The 17,686-nt window shown below is 45.4% G+C and overlaps 1 protein-coding gene across 9 annotated transcripts in view; it reads left to right on the top strand.

Moving 5' to 3' along the window:
• kcnab2a (potassium voltage-gated channel subfamily A regulatory beta subunit 2a) overlaps positions 1-17,686 on the top strand; it is a 133,944-nt gene that overhangs the window by 17,333 nt on the left and 98,925 nt on the right. For 4 of the 9 annotated variants that reach the window (XM_052526828.1, XM_035777639.2, XM_035777638.2 and 1 more), the window contains exon 2: positions 4,577-4,623. The exons of 3 other annotated variants lie outside the window; for them this stretch is intronic. The gene's annotated coding sequence lies outside the window, so the exon portion shown is untranslated. Of the gene's footprint in view, positions 1-4,259; positions 4,624-5,374; positions 5,394-17,686 lie in introns of those variants that run through there. 2 more of the 9 variants (XM_052526825.1, XM_052526831.1) reach the window with 2 other exon arrangements.

The following is a 17,686-nucleotide window of genomic DNA, read 5'->3' as shown; positions in this document are numbered from 1 at the left end:
GTGTATTTTTAAACCTGCATATTTAGCTAAATGAAAGGTTAGCAGGCAATATTAACCAGGTGAAATTGTGTCACTTCTCTTGGGTTCATTGCCCGCAAAGTCAGGGTATATGCAACAGTTTGGGCCTCCTGGCTCATTGCGAACTAATTTGCCAGAATTTTACATAACCGCAATATTTAGACTTAGGGATGCCATCCGTTAGATAAAATACGGAACGGTTTTACTGTAACCAGTACTTCCGGCGCCGACAGAGATGGCCGCCTCGCTTCGCATTCCTAGGAAACTATGCAGTCTTTTTTTTTTTTTTTTTCCCCGTGTTATTTCTTACATTAGTACCCCAGGTCATCTTAGGTTTCATTACATACAGTCGAGAAGAACTACTGAACATAAGAGCAGCGTCAACTCACCATCAGTACGACCAAGAATATGACTTTCGCGAAGCGGATCCTGTGTTCTGCCTTTCACCCAGGACAACGGAATGGATCCCAGCCTGCGACCCAAAACAAAGACGTCGTAAAAGGGAGAAACGGAGCGGTCTTCTGGTCAGACTCCGGAGACGGGCACATCGTGCACCACTCCCTAGCATTCTTCTCGCCAATGTCCAGTCTATTGACAACAAGGTTGATGAAATCCGAGCAAGGGTAGCATTCCAGAGGGACATCGGAGACTGTAACGTTCTTTGCTTCACGGAAACATGGCTCACTGGAGAGACTCAATCGGAAGCGGTGCAGCCAGCTGGTTTCTCCACGCATCGCGCCGACAGAAACAAACATCTTTCTGGTAAGAAGAGGGGCGGGGGCGTATGCTTCATGGTTAACGTGACGTGGTGTGATCATATCAACATACAGGTACTCAAGTCCTTCTGTTCACCTGATTTAGAATTCCTCACAATCAAATGTCGACCGCATTATCTTCCAAGGGAATTATCTTCGATTATAATCACAGCCGTATATATTCCCCCCCAAGCAGACACATCGATGGCTCTGAACGAACTTTATTTTACTCTTTGCAAACTGGAATCAATTTATCCGGAGGCTGCATTCATTGTAGCTGGGGATTTTAACAAGGCTAATCTGAAAACAAGACTCCCTAAATTTTATCAGCATATCGATTGCGCAACCAGGGCTGGAAAAACCTTGGATCACTGCTATTCTAACTTCCGCGACGCATATAAGGCCCTGCCCGGCCCTCCTTTCGGAAAAGCTGACCACGACTCCATTTTGTTGATCCCTGCCTACAGACAGATACTAAAGCAAGAAGCTCCCGCGCTGAGGTCTGTTCAACTGATTCCACACTCCAAGACTGCTTCCATCACGTGGACTGGGATATGTTTCGTATTGCGTCAGTCAACAACATTGACGAATACGCTGATTCGGTGAGCGAGTTCATTAGAACGTGCGTTGAAGATGTCGTTCCCATAGCAACGATTAAAACATTCCCAAACCAGAAACCGTGGATTGATGGCAGCATTTGCGTGAAACTGAAAGCCCGAACCACTGCTTTTAATCAGGGCAAGGTGACCGGAAACATGACCGAATACAAACAGTGTAACTATTCCCTCCGCAAGGCAATCAAACAAGCTAAGCGTCAGTATAGAGACAAAGTAGAATCTCAATTCAACGGCTCAGACACAAGAGGTATGTGGCAGGGTCTACAGTCAATCACGGATTACAAAAAGAAAACCAGCCCAGTCACGGACCAGGATGTCTTGCTCCCAGGCAGACTAACTTTTTGCCCGCCAATACAGTGCCACTGACACGGCCCGCAACTAAAACATGCGGACTCTCCTTCACTGCAGCCGACGTGAGGAAAACATTTAAACGTGTCAACCCTCGCAAGGCTGCAGGCCCAGACGGCATCCCCAGCCGCGCCCTCAGAGCATGCGCAAACCAGCTGGCTGGTGTGTTTACGGACATATTCAATCAATCCCTATCCCAGTCTGTTGTTCCCACATGCTTCAAGAGGGCCACCATTGTTACTGTTCCCAAGAAAGCTAAGGTAACTGAGCTAAACGACTACTGCCCCGTAGCACTCACTTCCGTCATCATGAAGTGCTTTGAGAGACTAGTCAAGGACCATATCACCTCCACCCTACCTGACACCCTAGACCCACTCCAATTTGCTTAACGCCCAAATAGGTCCACAGACGATGCAATCTCAACCACACTGCACACTGCCCTAACCCATCTGGACAAGAGGAATACCTATGTGAGAATGCTGTTCAGCTCGGCATTTAACACCATAGTGCCCTCCAAGCTCGTCATCAAGCTCGAGACCCTGGGACAACTGGGTACTGGACTTCCTGACGGGCCGCCCCCAGGTGGTGAGGGTAGGCAACAACATTTCCACCCCGCTGATCCTCAACACTGGGGCCCCACAAGGGTGCGTTCTGAGCCCTCTCCTATACTCCCTGTTCACCCACGACTGCGTGGCCACGCACGCCTCCAACTCAATAATCAAGTTTGCGCACGACACAACAGTGGTAGGCTTGATTACCAACAACGACGAGACGGCCTACATGGAGGAGGTGAGGGCCCTCGGAGTGTGGTGTCAGGAAAATAACCTCACACTCAACGTCAACAAAACTAAGGAGATGATTGTGGACTTCAGGAAACAGCAGAGGGAACAGCAGAGGGAACACCCCCCTATCCACATCGATGGAACAGTCCTCCTCCAATAATCGGTATCGGTGTTGATAAATCATAATCGGTCAACCTCTAATGCCTACCACTGTTGTCACAAACATGCGTGGCCATGCAGTCATGGGAGAACAGGGAGTGCAGGAGGCGGCTGAGCACGCAACCCTGTGGGGCCCCTGTGTTCAGTGTTCAGGATCAGTGTGGCGGAGGTGTTGTTGCCTACCTTCACCGCTTGGGGTCGGCCTGTCAGGAAGTCCAGGACCCAGTTGCACAGTGAGGGGTTCAGACCCAGGGCCCTGAGCTTAGTGATGAGCTTGGAGGGTACTATGGTGTTGAAGGCTGAGCTGTAGTTGATGAACAGCATTCTTACATTAGGTATATCTCTTGTCAGGGTGGGATAGGGCAGTGTACAGTGTGATTGTGATTGCTTAAGTCCTTGGATCTGTTGGTGATATGCAAATTGTAGTAGGTCCAGGGTGTCGTGTAAGTTGGAGGTAATATGGTCCTTAACAAGCCTCTCAAAGTATTTCATGATGAGACGTGAGTGCTATGGGGCGATAGGCTTTTTAGTTCAGTTACCTTCGCTTTCTTGGTTATCAGAACAATGGTGGACATCTTGAAGCAAGTGGGACCAACAGACTGGGAAATTGAGAAATTGAATATGACCATAAACACTCCAGCCAGCTGGGCTGCACATGCTCTGATGATGCGGCTTGGGATGCCCTCTGGGCCGGCAGCCTTGCAAGGGTTAATACACTTAAATGACTTTCTCATGTCGGCCACTGAGAACAAAGGCACACAGTGCTTGTGGGGAAGCCCGCATTAGTGGCCCGACATTGTTTTCCTCGACGCGGGCGAAGGAGGTGTTTGGCTTATCTGGAATCGAGGCATCGGTGTCTGCGATGTGGCTGGCTTGCCTTTTTTATAATCCATGACTATCTGGAGTCCCTGCCACATACACATCGGTGTCTGAGCAGTTGAATTGCGACTCCTCCTCTTTCTCCCTGTACTGTCGTTTTGCCTCTGATTGCCTTTCTGATGTCATAGTCAGTCTGTTTTGTACACATCCATGCATATTCCCAGTCACCATGCCATGGTTAAATGTGGTGTTTTTGGTTTGGATGAGTACTAATCATCACAGTAGGAACAACATTGTCTATGCACTTCCTGATGAACGCAGTTATCGAGTCAGTGTACACCGCTACTATTATACCCCTCAAACCAGATGCCAAAAAGGATTGCGTAGTTTGCAGCCCTTGTACTCCGTCTAATACAAGATTTCATGTAATGCTTTGAGAAGAAAGGCAGTCAGATTGTGTAGCCTAATTGCGGTGTTTTCTCTCTGGAAAAAGGGAAAAATAATGCGGTGTCAGCCAGGCTTTGAACCCACTCAAGGCTTTTTTGTGCTTCAGTGATGAGCTACAAGCCTTGCCCTTGTCTCTGAGAAAATGGTTCCCTGCCATTGTCTCCGTTCTCTCCAATCATCGCTTTAATTAATTAATATTGGATAAAGCCGATTCCCGCTTCCTTTTTTTATTTTTTATCACACTCGATCCGTTTCTTGCTCTCTCCCCCTGTCCCCCCGCATGCTCACTCCAGTGCTGCTGACAGTGCAAAAGGAGGTGTGAGGGAAGTAGGGGGTGCCTTTTAATGCATCTGTTCTCAGGGACTCTCACTGACTCGCAAGGTTCACTCATCACACACACATTCATTCTCTCTCCCTCTCTCTATCTCTCCCGGTCTCTTTCTAGCTGTCTCATGCTCATTCTCTCCGTCACTCAGTAACATAACCACTGACACAGGGACGCATACTAGAGGGGAGCCATCCACCAGTCCTGTCTCATTCATCCACTCTCCTCTTGTCTCTCTCTCCTTCTTCTTGGAATCTTGCTGTACCGTTCCTGCTCTGCTCTACCTCCATCCCATCACTACGTCAGGAGGATCAGATCGCTGCCTGAGCAGTAGCCAGCACCACTGAGCAGAGGTAGGTGTTAGACTACAGCATCGTGGCTGAGGCGCCGCTCTCCTTCATCTCTTTCCCTTTCTCTTATCTCATTCCCTCAGTGTGTGTACTTGTAGCACAGCAGATGACATACAATTCGTCAGTAATTAGCATCGTATGGATCTAGTCTTTGGTTTGTTTGTTTGTTTGTTGCTCTTGCTTCACTGAGAGGCGTCTGTGCATACCATATGACACTGGGTGTATTTCTGCTCTGTCTCCCCACTCTCTCTCTCGGTCTGTCTCATTTTTTATGCATGACCTGTCCTCTGACTGGCCATGCTGTGGGATTTATAGAGAACCACCTTAAAATAGCTTTGCTGTGAGGGTACACGCACAACACAAATGCACACAGTCTGTACTGAGTGGTGAGTTTTGAGCCGGAACCCTTACCTGCTTCTGTCAATGCTGCAGTGCCCATCTGTTGCAGACAATGTCGTCTTTATGCAACACACCCCAGCAAGACATGTAAATAACCTGATTTTCTAATGTTGTGATGTTTGTAGTCCAGCGGTTGTGACAGTTGGCTGTGGCAGGCTGGCTGGCTGTGGGTTATTCCATCACCTTCTCATGCTGGGGCTGTAGCAGCTGACAGTGGCGTTGAGGCTTCTTCTGGGCTCTTGTCCAAGGCTGGGGTGAGCAGCGCAGGAGAGGCTCGCTGCAGGGGTTTGGTGCAGTAAGTTGTTGCATGTAGCCAGCAGCAGCAGAGAACGGAGAGCAAGGCAGATCTCTGTTTTGAATCTGAATATCCTTAGGTGAGTTTTTACACCAGCCTCGCAGAAAGTGGTTGTCAGTTATACAGTTAGTATGACAGCAATGTTATGACAATTTCGTTAATGTTTTGTGCGCGGTTATAAATCTATTGAGATGACAGACTATGTGATTCATTTAGCCAACATTAACACTGTAAAGCTGTGATGTTTTTCGGTCGGCCTTGACGAGCCCTTCTATAGGACATTGGAGAGGAACACTGGGTGTAATTGGAAGTAGATGTGTTATAGCTGATCTTTGTAGTCTTCAGAGACCGACGTACTGTGCAGCAGCAGCAGACTGCTGAGGGATGACCAGGCTGATGTACAGTACTCCCACAGAGGAGAACTTCCTAGATGCTCATGAGGGAGATTTCCCTAAACAGAGCTCTGTAATAATCCTCTAGTTGAGAGGTAGTGGCCTGTCTCATTAGCACTCTTCATGGGCCACACATGCATACATGCATGCATACATACATACATACATACATACATACATACATGCACGCACGCACGCACGCATGCATGCATACATGCATACATACATGCATATATTGTCTGTGTATTGTCACACATCTGCCCAGCAGGTGTGTTTTCTTCCTCAGCCCTCTGTGGCTGTGATGCATAGTAGTCTTAACAGCAACCCACTGTGGGAGGGGTTTATATGTCCCTCTTTGGTGTAACGTGTACTCTGAAGTGTTCAGCAGAGCTGTATACCTTGACAGTTATACAGCAAACTTAATGCAACTCAATGACCCTCTTGCTCTGTCAGTGCTACGTACTGCCTTCTGTGCATCTTAACCAGTACATCTTAACAACACCACACTGTATTACGGGGCGGCAGGGTAGCCTAGTGGTTAGAGCGCTAGACTAGTAACCGGAAGGTTGCAAGTTCAAACCCCCGAGCCGACAAGGTACAAATCTGTCGTTCTGCCCCTGAACCGGCAGTTAACCCACTGTTCCTAGGCCGTTATTGAAAATAAGAATTTGTTCTTAACTGACTTGCCTGGTTAAATAAAGGTAAAATAAAAAGTAGTTGATTTGGTGAGAGTGGGTAAAATACCAATGACCTGCAGTTGACTTTTCTCTGTCCTCACTGAGGATTCCACTAGCTAGCCTCAGCTCGGTTCCAGCTCTGTTGGATTAGTGTGATGTGATTACTGTGTTCTTTCAGAGGGCGACATACAGCCTCACACTGGTTTGGCTCTGTGACGATATTGTTGGTTGTTTCCCAGGAAACGGAGTCCACACGGCCAGAAAAGAACGGCTTCCCCAGAGGAAGCTTCCTCCTGGTGTTCTTCTGAGGATGCCTATAGCTAGGCTGTGTTATGCCTGCTATGAATTTTCACTGACTAAAAAGTGCCATGATACTTGGCCTATTGAGTACATTGCTTCGTCAAGTTTCTACAGAATGCGTCTTCCAGTGCTGGATTCGCTGTAGGGTTTGGTCCCCGAGTGGCCTAGAGGGCCCTTACTGCTGTTGTCATAATGCTGTGCCAGCGCCTCACACTCCATGCTGTGTGGCAGGACTCTGTCTTCATAGGTTTTCAAATCACCCTGATGACAGTGAGCCAAGCACTAAAATATAGCCGTTCAGTGGAAGCAGGAGGATGTCGTGGCTAATAAAAGGCTTAATTGATTCCCAGTGATAAAGTGCTTAGTGTAGACGTAGCTGCTGGATGGACTCAGCTCCACTCAACATTTTTGGCACCTTGGACTGGGTCCTGACTGAAACAAGTAATGCAAGGTAAGGCCAAAATAACCTTGAGCAATGGTAAATACTTTCTCAGTTCAGATGCATTACTAACACACTTTTCTGAATTGAATTGTCTGACTGAACTCTTAATGATAATGTAGAAGCTCTGCATGGCCAATTGCCAAATGAATGACCTCTGTGGTAAAGTCATTCTGATGTTTTCTGGGGTGGTGTAGTAATCTCAACCTCCCACTCAGACACTGACGGAGCTGATCAGAATTGTAAGTGTTCACACCTCACAGGGGGCCTAGCTGTATATCGCACTGCAGCAGACCCTGGCCCATCCCTGCACACAGCAGTCATCTCTCCACACTTCCACTTTCACAAGTCACAGAAATGACATTCATTCTCAGAATTTCCTACCCAGATTCTTCACATGTGATAATGACTAACTTGTCTGTTCCAATGCAGAAAGTGCAATGTTTGACTTGGGATCCAATAGTAGGTACTTTCTGACTAGTAGCCTATATGAATAAATTCACATAGCCTAAGTGATATGTGAATTAGACTATTGACTACAGTGTATATAAAAGCCATGTGAATTCTGCCGTGTGTACAGTATACTTTAAACACCGTGGTACTTCTTTATACAGGGCGTGCTGGTCCTGCCTGGTCAAGTACAGCTGCTAGGCAATATTTTGTGACGCTGAATGATGATCTAGCGTGGTTTAGACACGTCACTTATGTGACAATGGCATTTTGTGATGTGAGTTATAAGGGAAATGTCTGCTCCTGACACGGTGGCTTCAGATTGATTAGAACAGCTCAGTGTGGGCTGTGGATTCTACGTCTCTACTGTATGTGTGCTCTCTGGGTCTGTTCTAGGATCAGGTCCGTCCATGTAATCATTGATCTAAAAGACAAAACTGTTCCTAAATCAGCCCTACTACTCTGAGATGCTTGAAATATATATTAATATATATATATATATATATTGCCGAGTTTCTTACTTGCAATTCCGAGGTGGATGACCGTTCAAAATGTTTTTTCAGTCAGAAACACTTATTTTTTTTGTCTTCTGAATCAGTTGAGGCTTCATATGAATCGGAAAGGATCACCTATGCCCCACCCAGTGACCTTTTTGTGTTGTTTTGGGCTAACATTAGCTAAGTAGATAGCATTTAGAACATCTTTAGAGTAAACTTGAGTAGGTCTACACCTACGTAGGCCTATAAACTGAAGAGTCACCTGAAGCTTGAGAGCAATGGGAGATACAGTAGTGGAATGCAGTGATGAGGCAGAGGGCTCGTAATGAAGACGACTGGCTATTACTCTGAACTGTATGTGGTGAGCTTTCTGGTGCCTATAGCTGCTGAGGCATCACCCAAGTGGGTGCCATACATTGACATTTCTTGACACATTTTTACGGTGTTACTTTGGTGCCTTGTTGCAAACAGGGTGCATGGTTTGAACATTTCTATTCTGTACAGGCTTCCTTTTCACTCTGTCAACTAGGTTAGTATTGTGGAGTAACTAAAATGTTGATCCATGTTCAGTTTTCTCCTATCACAGCCATTAAACTGTAACTGTTTTAATGTCACCATTGGCCTCATGGGGATATCCCTGAGCGGTTTCCTTCCTCTCCGGCAACTGAGTTAGGAAGGATGTCTGTATATTTGTAGTATCTGGGTGTATGGATACACCATTCAAAGTGTAATTAATAACTTCACCATGCGCAAAGTGATATTCAATGTTGACATATAAACCCCTTTGCGAGGTTTTTTGAAGTGGACTGTTTGACTGAGGGAACTTACAATTATCTGTATGTGTGGGGTACAGAGATAGTCACTCAAAGATCATGTTAACCACTATTGCACACAGTGAGTCCGTGCAATTTATTATGTGACTTGTTAAGCAAATGTTTACTCTTGAACTTCATTAGGCTTTCCATAAGAGGTTGAATACTTATTGACTTTTTATTTCAGCTTTCCATTTTAAATTAATTTGTAAACATTTCTAAAAGCATAATTTCACTTTGATATTCTGGGGTATGTAGGCCAGTGACACAAAATCTCTTATTTAATCAACTTTAATTTCAGGCTATAACACAGCAAAATTTGGGAAATGTCAAGGGGTTTGAATACTTTCTGAAGGCACTATAGCAAGCTAAAGGCACGCAGGCAGTAGATCTGTTTTCAAAGATGTAATGTTATGATGAAATAGTCCATTTTAAGGAGAACAAAAACGACTTACATTTGAAGACCACTTCCGACACTTTGCTTTTCGCCATCTTCCAAATTGTTTACTTGATCTAGCTATCAAAAACTCACAGCCCCCTCTTCTAATGCGTTGTGGCTGAGAAATTCTACCTGATGAAAAGACTAAATTGATTTAACATCCTGGCATTTAACACGATTTTTGAAAATTCATACTATAAAACTTTCTTTTTTTCTCATACTGAGAATGTGTCATGCGCAATTGCGTTGTTTCCTGCCATTTGTTGATTTCGGTAGCGCATCTCATCTAATTGATCAGCTGTTGTCATAGCTGAAATGACTACTGTATGACATCTGGTCATTTAAACTATACTTGATTTTTGAAATGTCACATGCATACTATTAAAGGCCTTACAATTTACGACGCAAGTATGTGAATTTGGACACGGTCACTGTCCCAGTATACAGGAAAGGCTGTCGGACATTTACAGCCCGAAGTGTGAAGGAGAATTCCACGATGGAGGGCTCACAGAATTACTGTAGGGCTCACAGATCTACTGTCTGCTCTGCTGCAGTGTGAGCTGTGCATAGGGTTACAACACCAGAGCTGGCAGAACACGGGGAGGGAGAAATGAGAGACAACACTTCAAGTTAGAAGGAAAGCGTATGAGAGAGAGATATAAACAAAGGGAGGCTTTGTGGAGAAGGGCGGGGCAGCGTTACTTTATTGCTGAGTAAAGCTATAGCTTACTGCTCTGCGGCTGGTCTCTGACCAATCATTGCAGAGCTGCATGACAACTCACCAATGGGCTGGGCCTGCCTGTTTGTTCTGTTACGTGGAGGACAGCGTGTGTGTTTGATGTGTGACCCACACCACCTTGGCTCTGTGCTGTCTCATGGATTTGGGGACTGCCAGCCAGGTCCAGTAAGGGGGAGAGATAGAGGACACATTGAAACTGTAGCTCAGTGGCACTGGCAGCCTCAGGCTGCGGACTCAGACTCTCAGCAGGACATGTGGAACACAGCCTGACAGCACAGAGGATGTCTCACTGATGTTCACACTGATAGTCATACACTGATGGATACACACAGATACTGTCTTTATACAAACAGAAATATGCAGAGTGGCTTACTTTCTGTACACAGATGCAATTCACTATCACGCAATAGCCTGTTTTGTGTCCTTTGTAAAACTGACACTCACCAATTCACTTTGACTTACACATTTTTTCACATTAGGAAATATCTGAGAACAGTGCGGCATTCACATTGATCAGAAAGATGTTCCATTCATATTGATGCACCTCAACTCTTTGTCCAACATTGGGTACATTTGAAGTGTTTGACGTCTAGTCCTGTCACCCTGTACTGTTTCACTGTAACACAGAACAGTGGTCTATTCTCTTATTGTGAAACACAGACTTGCACACTCTAGCAGTAGTCATGTTCTAACACTACAGCCCAGAAATAGACTGGGAAACAAGCACTTGCCAGGCCCCACACATTGATTGTCTGTGACACAGGTTACAGCCAGGCCTCAGGCATGTGGCCACAAACACGATGATGATGTTCGTCCCCAAGGAAGAATTCCATTTCCTCTCCTCTCGTCATGGACCATGACACACACACTGTGCTGCTAGGGGTACCTGCTTGGGGTACCTGCTTGGGGTACCTGCTAGGGGTACCTGCTAGGGGTACCTGCTTGGCTTTCAGTCGGCAACATGCACTTGCAGCGTACATCAAAGCGCTCTTTGTACATGTTCTTTTTATACAGCAGGCTGAAAGATGAACCTGTTCACTTCCTATGCTAAATGGATTGTGTTGGACGTAGTGAGTCAGAGGGGTGTCTTATTAAAAAGAGCAGTGGGAGCCTGGCCTGTCCTGCGGTGGTGGGGCGTATGTGGAAAGTGACCCTGCGATGGCATCTGTTAGCGCGTGAGTCAGATGTGTGGACATGTATCAAATCAGACAGATGGAACCCAACACAGTGTTTTTATTGTGTGTGCACTTGAGGATTTTGTTAAGTGTGTGTGTTTCTGGGACATGGCTGCCTGTGCTGTACCGTCCCACAGCTGATCCAGGAACAACTTCCCTCTGAGCTGCCTGCCTGCTGTAGAGACCATTTGAATCAGATGGTCTGTGTTAGTGTCAGTGCACTCAGGAATAGCCCGTGTATACTGAAAAAAATATAATCTGAACATGAAACAATTTCAAACATTTTACTGAGTTACAGTTCATATAAGGAAATCAGTCAATTTAAATCAATTCATTAGGCCCTAATCTATGGATTTAACATGACTTGGAATACAGATATGCATCTATTGGTCAGATGGTCTTAAAAAAAGGAGAGGTGTGGATCTGAAACCCAGTCAGTATCTGGTGTGACCACCATTTGCCTCATGCAGCACGACGTCTCCTTCGCATAGAGTTGATCAGGATGTTGATTGTGGAATGTTGTCCCTTTAATGGCTGTGCGAAGTTGCTGGATGTTGGCGGGGACTAGAATGCGTTTTAGTACACAATCCCAGAGGATCTCAAACCTACTCAATGGGTGACATGTCTGGTGAGTATGCAGGCTATGAAAAAACTGGGACATTTTCAGCTTTTAGTAATTGTGTACAGATCCTTGAAACATGGGGCCGTGCATTATCATGCTGAAACATGAGGTGATGGTGGCGACTGAATGGCACGACAATGGGCCTCAGGATCTCGTTATGGTATCGCTGTGCATTCAAATGGCAATATATAAAAAGCAATTTTGTTGGTTGTCCGTAGTTTATGCCTGCCCATACCATAACCCCCCCGCCACCATGGGGCACTCTGTTGACAACGTTGACATCAGCACACCTCTCGCCCACACGATGCCATACATGTGGTCTGCGGTTCTGAGGCCGGTTGGATGTACTAGCTCTAAAATGACTTGAGACAGCTTATTGTAGAGAAATTAACATTCCATTCTCTGGCAACAGCTGTTGCCTCAACTTGAGACCTCTGTGGCATTGTGTTGTAATGACAAAATTGCACATTTTCCAATGGCCTTTTATTGTCCCCAGCATAAGGTGCACCTTTGTAATGATCATGCCGTTTGATGAGCTTCTTGATTTGCCTCACCTGTCAGGTGGATGGATTATCTTGGCAAAGGAGAAATGGTCACCAACAGGGATGTAAATACATTTGTGCTGAACATTTGAGAGAGAAATGGCTTTTTGTGCTTTATTGAACATTTCTGGGTTCTTCTATTTCAGCTTATGAAACATGGGACTAACACGTTTTTATTCAGTGTACATAGTACAATTTAGATAGGGCTGGGAATTGCCAGTGACCTCACGATACGATGTCATAATACGATATGTATTGCGACTCACAATTTGTATATGTATTGCGTTTCAATACTGTGATTTTATTGCCATTCTGTTCCAAACATATTGCTCAGCGTATGTCTGCTGCAGAGGGACAAGAGAAACAGTTCTGATCAGTCATGGAAATAAGTGCTGAAAACAAATTGGCTCCCTATTTGAAAAGATTGAGAACAAGCAATGGGAAAAATACATACTGGACTTTTGGTGCAAGTACAGCCAACTAGTGCAAAATTAATATTGTGACATTTTAAATTTATGATGTCTTCAAATAGAATATCCCGATATGCATAGGTGTTTTAGATGTGTATGTATGTTGGTGTACTGAACTATGGATCTCTTGCCACTGGGAGACTGAGTGGGACTGTAGTGACGCATGGAGCCCAGAGGGAGTAGAGCGAGGTGATGTGTGCCCAGGAGACACACAGGAGGGAGAGATGCATGGCCCTAGCCTGCCTGTGTGTGTTTGTAAAGCCATGCTGCAGCAGCACAGGGCTTCCCTCCAGACCACGCTGCTCTCTCATCCCTACTCAGAACAGCTGACTGGGCAGGCAAGCTCCCTTCAACTGCAGTTTAAAAAAAACCAAAAACATTATTCTCTCCCATTCATTTTTGTATCTTTCTCCTCCTGTTTTCCCCCTGGACTGTTCCCTTCACTAGGTGTGTGTTGGCCAGTCGCCGCAGGCTGAAAATATCTTCTGGGGGAGCTTGGTTCAGTTGGTCTCAACTTCCCGGGCACCGGCTGCATTGGCTGCAGATTTAATTTGGAATTCTGGACCATTCTGCTTTCCCCCATCTCAGTTAACAATGGCATCCATCAGAGTGGTTGTGGCGAAGTACTAGCAACCTTAGGGAAGAATATTCCATCCCTCCCTCCTCACTGGCAGCGCCGGTGGCTTATGCCGAGTTGAGGAAAGCAACAGGACGAAGATGTATAAAGAGCTGCTGCTGTGTGAATCATTTAGGAGGGCTGTGTTTCTAAGATGACGGTGGAGAACAGAAGGTGTGTTTCTTTTGAGCGCCTCGTTATCTGCTGCAGTGACTCTCTCTCTGCTCTCACAGGATCCTTCGCTCACTTCACAAAAGCTAAAACCAACCAGCAGGCAAATTAAACAATAACGCTGTCCTGAATGTCAGAACCACTCTCCACCTCTCCCAAGTTTGTTTGGCCTGGCCTGAGGCACTCAGGTTCTTATATAACAGGGCAGTGGCAGTGTTCACAGGCTGTATGTGCCCAGCCCTATGGGCACAGGACCAGCCCAGAAACCACAGCTCTCTGGCACTAAACAAGGGCTTTTACAATCACCTTCTCCCCTTGACATCACCCCCCTCTCTGGTTGTCAGTGTTCCATTTCATTCGACATTGATTGTTCAGCTCAAATCTCTGTGCCCTCTGGCTAGAATAAAAATGAGGTATGTAATGTCAGGGGTCTGATTTGCAGAAGTGTGTGTAATACAGTCTGATACAGGTTTAATCTTAGGAATATAGTCAGTGTTTTGTTGTTGTTGAGGAGATGAACCATGTATGCTCGTATTCACTGCTATATCACTGTCCTCTCCACTGGGCTCTTCTGGTTTCCATCTGATCGATCTGCTCCGCTCCACCATATCTGTTTGCAGCAGATATTTTTATGTCACCTCTGACTGTGCATTTTGCGCACGTATGCAGAGATCTTATATCTTCAGTCTGTCTCCTCTGCTCTGCCCTCTCTCCCTTGCTGCAGTATGTGGTAGTTGGTGGTACTGTAGTGTGTGTGTGTGTGTGTGTGTGTGTGCGAGAAATAAGAATGAAGTCAAAATAAGTTTGAAATGGAAGACACCATGTTGGCAACCTATGGACTTAAATGAGTGGAGTAGGAGTATGGTGGCTAGGTAGGCGGATGCCTCAGTGAGGGAAACAAGGTTACAGTCTCTTAAAAACATTACTTCCCTCTGTCCCCTGTACAGTGACCGATCACACGCCATGTGTGAAGCTGGACTGACACTATGGAACACTATCTAATATCGCACCTTTGGTTTGGTGAGAGGGAGAATGGTTGGTCTGAGGTTAGCCATACATTTTAGTACTGCTCCATAACCAATGGAGAAAGCAGCTCTCACCAGCCACTGATTGCCACTAGGGCTGGGAATTGCCAGGGACCTCCCAATACGATATCTATTGCGATTCTCACACTTCTATATTTGTTGCGATTCGATACTGTGATTTTATTACGATTTGATGTTCCAAACATATTGTTCAGCGTATGTCTGCTGCAGAGGGACAAGAGACATGAGAAAACGAGTGTGACTCGCTATTTTAAAAAGAGCTATAATGGATAAATACTGGCGTTTTGGTGCATGTCCAGCCAATTAGTGTGAAAACAATATTGCGATATTCTCAAAAGAATATGATATATTGTAAATAATATCATGATTATGTAACTGTTTTTAAAAAGGGAGCTAATTTGTGTTAAGCACTTTTTAAAAATTTCCATCACTAATAAAACTTGTTTTTTCATGGCTGTCTCTTGTCCTTCTGAAGCAGACCTATAGTGATTATTATTATTATTATTATTATTATTATTATTATTATCAATGTTTGCAACATCAAATCGCAGTATCGAATCGCAATACATATAGAATCGCAATACGATATGATATATGTATTTTGAGGTCCCTGGCAATTCCCAGCCCCCAGAACATAGTGTGTGGGCTGTCTTGCACATAGTACACATGGCATGCGGTGGTTTATGTGTTGTAACTAACACGTTACATGTGAGCGATTTGCCAATAGCCCATCACAGAAGCAGAATGAGGTGCTGAGGATTGGTGAGTCGTCATCTTTGGCCTGTGACTGTTCATCACTCAGGCAGCACATAGGCTTTACCACTGAAGATGGTTTACTGGACATTATGATCGTTCTTCAGACCTCTGTGCTGTACACCCTACAGCGCTGGTCTGTAGCATGGTGGTTATGAAGCCAAACCATTATGGAGTTTATGCTAAGCAGCAAAGCTGAAGTAGATGCTAACAACATGAAGTGTTCCCTTTGATCCATTCATGATGCCATATTGAAGATCATTTTCCAAACTCTTTGTTTTGTATGGTTTAATTGATCTACAAAGTTGCTATCCTGAATGTAGGCCTCCATTAATGGTGCCTGACAGTGAGGCTCATGGATGTGCTTTTAACCCCAAACAGGGAGCAGATTGGTGTCAGACGTTTTCTGCAAAAATAGGCTACTTATGCAAATTATTTTCATGAGCATTTTTTTTTCCCTCTGGCAGCCACTGACCTGTACTGCTTCTGTAATCAAGTGCTCTCTGCAATGCATGAAAAAGGAGGCAATTTTCACACTGCTGTGCCTGTTACAGCTCGTCTGTCTGTCTGCTGATGATGATGAGACTAGGATGCAGTGACAAAGACAACTTTTCATAATTTATCAAATAATTATGAGAACCGTGACATGAATATAGCAGTTTTTGAATCCTCTGATTCTCCTTCTGGACTTTATTTAGATCCATATTGAGATCTCTTCAGTATTGTTATTTACCTGTCTGTCCTCTCTTCCAGTGCCATCTGGTGGCATCCATGTGTGTTTCCTGCTACTAACACTCTACTGTACATTCCAGGCCAGGACTGCTCTGCTACCTACTTATATAAGCCCCGTCTCAAGAGGAATCTCTCTCAGGCTGGGTGTAGGTGTGGTTGGCTGGAGCCTATGGAAAAGCATAATCGGTTGCCTTTGACTCCATGTTGCCTTTTGTTGGACAGGAATGAAGGTAGCATTATGTAGGTTCCAGTATGTAAGACTGGCTAAACACTAAACAGGCAATACTAAGGCATGTGTTCTATTTGTCTTTATTCCAACCCCTCTACTTCAATCCATCTCCACCCTGTCTCGTTGGGCCATCCTCCTCCTTCACACGACTTCTGTCATTTAGTCTGCCTGTCCTGATGTCTTTGGATCAGCATATGGTGGTGTTGGGCCAGAGGGTGGTTCTGATCCGATAAGGGTCTGTCGAGCACCTCTGTCTCCCTGCCTGCAGTTTTAATCTGCAGAGTGCACCTTGGCCCATTAGAGCAGTAAATCTGAGCTCAACTCTCCAACTGTGAAGTGCTGCCAGGATGAGTCTGTACCGCAGTGCTGCAGTAAGTGTCTCGATCTTTCCTACTGCAGCACAGCCATCTAGTGTATATGCTTCTACCACACACAGAGGACTTTGATGCACCAATAGTAAACTGTCAAGGTAAAGGGAAAAACACTCAGCCTAGCCTAACGGTGTGCTGAGGGCATAACACTTAACTGACTGAGACTGTAGGTCTCCTGAACAGGATAGGCTGAACAGGATGGGCTAAATACCACTTACTAACACTTTAGCCTTTGCTCCAGCCATTCAAGAATACAGTGTTGTGGTCTGGTACCACGAAACCATGCAGCCTCTTAAAGGAAGGGCCCCCAAATCCAACATGACAGCCCCTGCGTCCTCTGTTAGTGATCAGGGAGTCGGTGGCATTAGATGTATATAGAATGAGTTGTTTTTAATAAATGACTCTCGAGCCAGGTGGAGTCCTCTAGAATCCCCTCAGTCCGTTTAGATCTACAACACAGCCCAGCTTCATCTAGTCATGATGCCATCATCACCTTGTAGGAGAAGGGACCAGGCAGGGGCGTTTGTTCCGTCCTGCCTGGCATGATTGAAGTGGTGAGGCCAGCGAGCGTTAAATTAGTTTTTGAAAAGGGGACACCTTATTTTCTGTGATTGGTGTGAGGAGAAAGTCACCTTCACGTCATTATCAGCAGACCAGCGACTGCTTACGGCTGGCTCGCTCACATGATTTCAGTGTGTAGTGAAATAGAGGCTGGTCAGGCTGAGATGCCTGTCAGGCAGCCGGTAAAAGACCTCGGTCTCTACTCCTGCACATACACACAGGGGTAGTTACTGTAGCAATGCGAACTATAATGTAAAGGGAAATGGAACACAGAGTACAGTACAGCTTAATGCAGTTGTGATTTTTTTTTTGTTCACCAGGCCCTCTGTAGTCCTGATG

The sequence above is a fragment of the Oncorhynchus keta genome, chromosome 10 (genome assembly GCF_023373465.1).
Source record: "Oncorhynchus keta strain PuntledgeMale-10-30-2019 chromosome 10, Oket_V2, whole genome shotgun sequence".
Lineage (NCBI taxonomy): Eukaryota > Metazoa > Chordata > Actinopteri > Salmoniformes > Salmonidae > Oncorhynchus > Oncorhynchus keta.
Note: the sequence above shows the minus strand (reverse complement) of the source record. Positions and strands in the feature narration are given on the sequence as shown.